Genomic DNA, 5518 nt, shown 5'->3' with positions numbered 1-5518 from the left:
TATTTCACATTGCCTTCTATTTTTTTTCATGTATTTGGATATGTTTTATAGTATCTTGATTTCTCGTAAAGTCACTAGCTTCCATTTGCTCCAATCTAATTTTAAAGGAATTATTCTCTTCAGTGAGTTTTTGAAATTCCTTTTCCATCTGGGCAATTTGGCTTTCTAAGGCTTTCTTCTCCTCGTTGGCTTTTTGGGTTTCCTTTGCCATTTGAGTTCACCTATGTTTTAAGGTGTTATTTTCTTCAGTATTTTTGGGGTCTCCTTTAGCAGGCTGTTGACTCACTTTTCATGATTTTCTTGCATCATTCTCATTTCTCTTACCAATTTTTCCTCCACTTCTCTTACTTGATTTTCAAAATCCTTCTTGAGCTCCTCTGTGGCCTGTAAGCAATTCATATTTTTCTTGGAAGCTTTTGATGCAGGAGTTTTGACTTTGTTGACCTCTTCTGCTTCCATGTTTTGATCCTTTTTGTTCCCCAAAAAGGATTCTATGATCTTACTGTGCTTCCTCTGCTTGCTCATCTTGCCAGCCAATTACTTGACTTTCGAGCTCTTTGCCACAGTAAAACTCTGCTTCCAAAGTGGAGAGAGATGTACCCCAAATTGCTAGGGTTTTCCACAGTTGTCAGAACTATGAGGAAGGTGCCCTCTCTACAGCCACCACAAGCTCTGGCACACTTACCCCAGGACCACCACCCAAGATAGCCACCCAGATCCAAGCAGGTCAAAGCAAGAGTGATTATCCTCTGAATGGTCACTTGGTCCCCCTACACCCTGCAGGCCAGGAGCTCCAGAAGCAGCAGCTGCAGCCACCAAGCCTCCACCACCTCCTCACCCTGGGGGCAGGGGCCAGACCTCACTCTTCTGTCACCCAGTTCCAACAGAGTTCCCCACTGGCCTTTTATTTTCTCTTTGGCATTTATGGGTTGAGAAGTCTGGAAACCACCACAGCTGCTGGTGATTTACAGAAGTCTGCTCTGGCCAGTCTGTGCTTCTGGTCAGGCTGCCCCTGGCAGCACGGCTCACATAGGACTGCACTCAGCACCCAGCTTGGTGCATAGACCCTTCCTGTCAGCCTGCCAGGCTGCCTTCAGTGGGAGATTTGATTCTCTCTGTCACTTTTTGGGTTCTGTAGCTCTAAAATTTGTTTAGAGTCATATTTTACAGGTATTGGAGGTGGTTGGAGTGGGAGCTCATGCAATTTCCTGCTTTTACTCTGCCATCTTGGCTCTGCACCCCCCCCCCAGTGCAATTTTGAACTTTTAATAACTCCAAACTTTACTAACACTTTTGGGACACTCTGCACAAGGCTACAAATGAGACTGTCCCTCATCAAGGTACATCAAGGAACCCCCTCCCCCAGTGAGGGAAACAACATGAGCACAGAGAAGTAAATAGAAAATGTACATGTGATAAATATGGAGTGGTGAGAGGAAATCACTACTAGCTGGTGGAAATCAGGAAAGACCTTAGAGGCAGCAAGGACCTGAGTTCAAATACTGCCTCAGACACTTTATCAGGTGCATGACCTTGGGCAAGTCATTAAACATCTGTCTGTCTTGGTTTCCTCAAATGTGATGGAAGGAAAGGAAGGGAATAAGCATTTATGAAGTACCTACTTCATGCCAGGCATGGGGCTAAACATTACACAAATATTATCTCTTCTGATCCTCACAAAAATGCTGCCAAATAGGTGCTATTATTATCTCCATTTTACCAAGGTGAAGAGAGGTTTAGTTACTTGACTATAGTCATACAGCCAGTAAGCTTCTGAAGCTGGATTTGAACTCAGGTCTTCCCAATTCCAGGCCTAGTGCACTATCCATTGCACCACTTAGTTGCCTCTAGTTGCTGTAGCATTCTACTATCACTATTTTTTTTAATTTTTCAATTTTTTTCAATTTTTGTGAGGAGGGAAGGGCAGGCAATGAGGTTGGATTTGAACTCAAGTCCTCCTGACTCCAGGGTCAGTGCTCTATTCATTGTGCCACCTAGCTGCCCCTAATATTACAAATTGTAATGCCAAAAGACTTATGTTAGATATTTTCAAAGGTACAGAGTTATACTGACTTTCTTTGAACCTCTCTAAGCAGAACTGTCTAGAATGAGTTTAATCTAAATTACTCTTAAAATTGTTAGTATTATTGTGACAGTGGTAAATATTATTCCATATTTTAAGATATGTACTAAGTTGTTTTGGTAAAGCTTGTGTCAGAAACAGAGAGTAAAGGATTCTTTCTCGTAAGCCCAATCCCCTCATTTCACAAATCAGGGGACTGAGGTGCAGGGGAAGTGATTTACGAGGGCCATGAGTGCTGGGGGAGAGGAGACCAAGACTGAATGAGGGGCAAAGCCAGGATTCAAACCCATGTCTTGGAATAGTTGAGTCCCTGCTCTTTGTCCTTCACAATGATGCCTCTTTATCAAAGCTGTGGGGGTCTTTTCAAGACTAGCTACCTTTGGACCATTTTCAGTTGGTGAAGAAATTCAGACAAAGCTCCTCTCTGTGCTGCCTCCTCTCATTGGCTCTAGACCCCTGGCTGGAGAATTTCATGCCTGCCCTGAGACATACAGGTTTGTGCCCAGGAAGAGAAGAAAAACAGACCTGTACTTTTCTTTGTGTGTGGAGTGGGCACAGAAGACCTGTCTCACTAGGCAGGTCCCAGGCTGGCCAATACAAGCCACCTCAGCAGGTTTTGTTTCTCTCACTCCTGCCAAGGCTAAGGTCCTTGGTACTGACCTTTGGGTGAGACAGAGTTTCCATTCTCCTAAGGTAGGAGGAGGTTATTGTGGGAAATAAAAGATCTTTCCCCTGGCTAACATTTCACTGGATGCCAGGGGGGACTTAGTTTGTGAGTAGAACTGGAAACAAAACTAAGTTTTAGGAAAATCTACCTCCTCAGGGTCAAAGATGTTGCAATTGCCACAGGGTATGTATAGTCTGGTGGGGAGACACTGAAAAAGGCCCAGGATTTGGGGTTAGAAGAACTGTATTCAAGCCCAAGCTTCACACTTTCAAACATGGCACTTAACCTTCAAGAACCTCAATTTCCTCATCTGTAAAAAGGAATAGAAAATGGACCTGATACAGGTAATTCCTGGGTGAGGAAACAGCCTCTTCAGGTGAAGGTTAGAACCTTCTCTGCAATTTGTAGTGTTAGTTGCCCATAGACAGTGGGAGCTTTAAGTGACTTGACCAGGGTCACATACCTAGCTCATGTCAGAGATGGGACTTGAGCCCAGATCTTCCTCCATTCCAAGTCTGTCCTCAACCCACTGAACCATTGTTGTCTCTGTTGTCTATAAAATGAGATGGACAGTGCTTGCACTACCTAAATAGGACCATAGATTCAGAATTGAAAGAGTCATTCTAGGTCATCTGGTGCAACCCCCTCGTTTGGAAGAAGGAAATTGAAATCTAGAGCTGTTGAGTGACTTCCCCAAGATCACACAGGTGATAAGAGATCTAGGATTCAAATCCAAGATCCTCTGACTCCAGATCCAGAACTCTTTTCAATTGCTCTGTTCTGACTCCCCAGGGTTGCTTCAGGGGTTAGAAGCATTTTATAAGACTTAAAGGGACAGAGATCCAGTGACTCCAATTAGATAGAAGACTGCCAAGGCTATGATGAAGCTCTAAGGAAACGATGGATGCCATTATTGTCATTGCTGTTGCTAGCCTCAAGGCACTAGACCTCTAATCTGGTGATAACTTCATTCCATGAGCCTTCTACTGTGTTGCTGTTGAGCTCAAGCATTATTTATAGAGTAATGCAAGGGCTTGCTAGTAAATGTTTAACAACAGGGCTCTGTTGGGGGAATGGGATGGAGAATACATACACACACTTTTGAATTTAATCTTTATTATCAATACTTCATCAGGTCTAGACAATTACTGACTTCCCTGGATTTCTTTTAGTCCCAATTAAAATCCCACTTTCTACAGGAAGACTTCCCCAATCCTCTTTAATTCTAGTACCTTCACTCTGTTAATTATTTTCTATTGTGATAGGTGAAATCTGAAATGAGTGAGGAAACAAAGGTTTGAGATTCCAAGTATATTAATTTATTAAGTAATACATGCCAATTGTATAATAAATCAGGCCCTTCAGAAAGACCCTGAACCCCAAGTACAGGGAAAGACAGATTTTTATGCTTTAAAAGAAAACAAATAACAGGATATAAACCAGAACACAAGATTAGGTAATCTGATTTCTAAATAGAGGAAAGATTAGGGACTTTCTGAGTTGGGAGGAGATGAACAAGTTTCAGGAATTAGGAGAGGGGAGAGTGAATAGGTCACTTTCCCGGATGTGCAAAATGGTAAAATTCTCTCAGTATTTATCCTGTATACAGATTGCTTTGTATATATTTGTTTTCATGTTGTCTCTCCCATTAGATTGTAAGCTCCTTGAGGTCAGGGACTATTTTGGCCTCTTTTTGTATCCCCAGAGCTTAGCACAGTGCCTGGCACATAGTAGGAACTTAACAAATGTTTATTGGTTGATTGAACAAAACAGTAAATCAAGCTCTTATTTGTAAACTTTGCAGTTTTCTGTAGTGTCAACGCTCCTCCTGAAAATTTAACCACTGGCTCTTGCTGGCTGGTCAGAGTTAGCTCCAGCGCAGCCCTGAAGGCTTCCTATTTCATGCCGATGACTTCTAATGATGAAAACTTCTTCATTAAATTGAACCCAAATCTGCTTTCAGCCCATTGGTCCAAGTTCCTTTCTCTGGGGCCAAGGAAAAAAAGTCTGATCCTTCTTGTCCATGACCCTTCAGATACTTGAAGGCAGAGATCACGTCCAGCCCATGACTACCCTTTCTTTCTTCAGGATAAACCTTCTCAGTTCTTGAAACTAGTTCTCATATACCATGATCAAACAAACTAATATATGTCATGTGCTTTGGAAAACTTCTTTTACTATACAGACTTTAATACCTTAATACTGCACTGAGATCTCTGGAACCCCTTGTATAAATGTGTTGCTGTGGTGGTTGAGGTTGTTGTTATAGTATTTTCCTCATCCCTGTTGCTCAACTGCAAATGTAGTCTTAGAACTAAATGCAATACTACCCATGTGATCTGATCAGAGTTGAGAACAATAGGGTTGTTCTCTTTGGCTCTAGACAAAACACCTAGCTAGGCAACTAGGTGAACTAAGGGATAGGGTGCTGGACCTGGAGTCAGGAGGACCTCAGTTCAAATCCAGCCTCAGACTTTTCCTAGCTGTGTGACCCTGGAAATGTCACTTAACCTTAATTTGCTTCAGTTCCTCCATCTGTAAAACGAGAACAATAATAGCATTCACCCCCTAGGATTATTATGAGGACAAACGGATCATATTTGTAATGAGCATTGCAAACTGTAAAGTACTATATAAATGCTAGCTATTTCTTATTATTATTAACTCTCTTAATGCAGCCTATAATTGCATCAGTGGCAGCTGTTTCTCCAAAAGGTTGAGTCAGATGGAGTTTGCAGTTCACTGAAGCACGCAGGTCTTTTTCATGT

The sequence above is a fragment of the Petaurus breviceps genome, unplaced genomic scaffold (genome assembly GCF_028583685.1).
Source record: "Petaurus breviceps papuanus isolate PSGF00001 unplaced genomic scaffold, PetGlider_PUasm1.0 140, whole genome shotgun sequence".
NCBI lineage: Eukaryota > Metazoa > Chordata > Mammalia > Diprotodontia > Petauridae > Petaurus > Petaurus breviceps.
The sequence above is the reverse complement of the archived record's forward strand: the minus strand, read 5'-3'. Positions refer to the sequence as shown.